Source organism: Neophocaena asiaeorientalis, unplaced genomic scaffold (genome assembly GCF_003031525.2).
Source record: "Neophocaena asiaeorientalis asiaeorientalis breed wild unplaced genomic scaffold, Neophocaena_asiaeorientalis_V1.1 scaffold547, whole genome shotgun sequence".
Classification (NCBI taxonomy): domain Eukaryota; kingdom Metazoa; phylum Chordata; class Mammalia; order Artiodactyla; family Phocoenidae; genus Neophocaena; species Neophocaena asiaeorientalis.
Genome location: NW_020185330.1, coordinates 2,434 through 2,940, shown reverse-complemented (window position 1 = coordinate 2,940; position 507 = coordinate 2,434).

The window sequence follows — 507 nt, the reverse complement described above, 5'->3', positions numbered from 1 at the left end:
AGAAAGAAAGAAAGGAGGGAGGGAGGGAGGGAAGGAAGGAAAGAAAGAAGATAAAGTAAAGTAAAATAAAGTAAGATAAAATAAAATAGAGTTATTAAAATAAAAAATATTAAGAAAAATCAAAAAAATTTTTGAAGAAAAATAAATAAATAAAAAGGACGGATAGAACCCTAGGACAAATGGTGGAAGCAAACCTATACAGACAAAATCTCACACAGAAGCATACACATACATATTCACAAAAAGAAGAAAAGGGGAAAAATTCATAAAGCTTGCTCTCAAATTCCACCTCCTCAATTTGGGATGATTCGTTGTCTATTCATGTATTCCACAGATGCAGGGTACATCAAGTTGATTGTGGAGCTTTAATCCGCTGCTTCTGAGGCTGCTGGGAGAGATTTCCCTTTCTCTTCTTTGTTCTCACAGCTCCCAGGGCTCAGGTTTGGATTTGGCCCCGCCTCTGCGTGTAGGTCGCTGGAGGGCGTCTGTTCTTTGCTCAGACAGGAC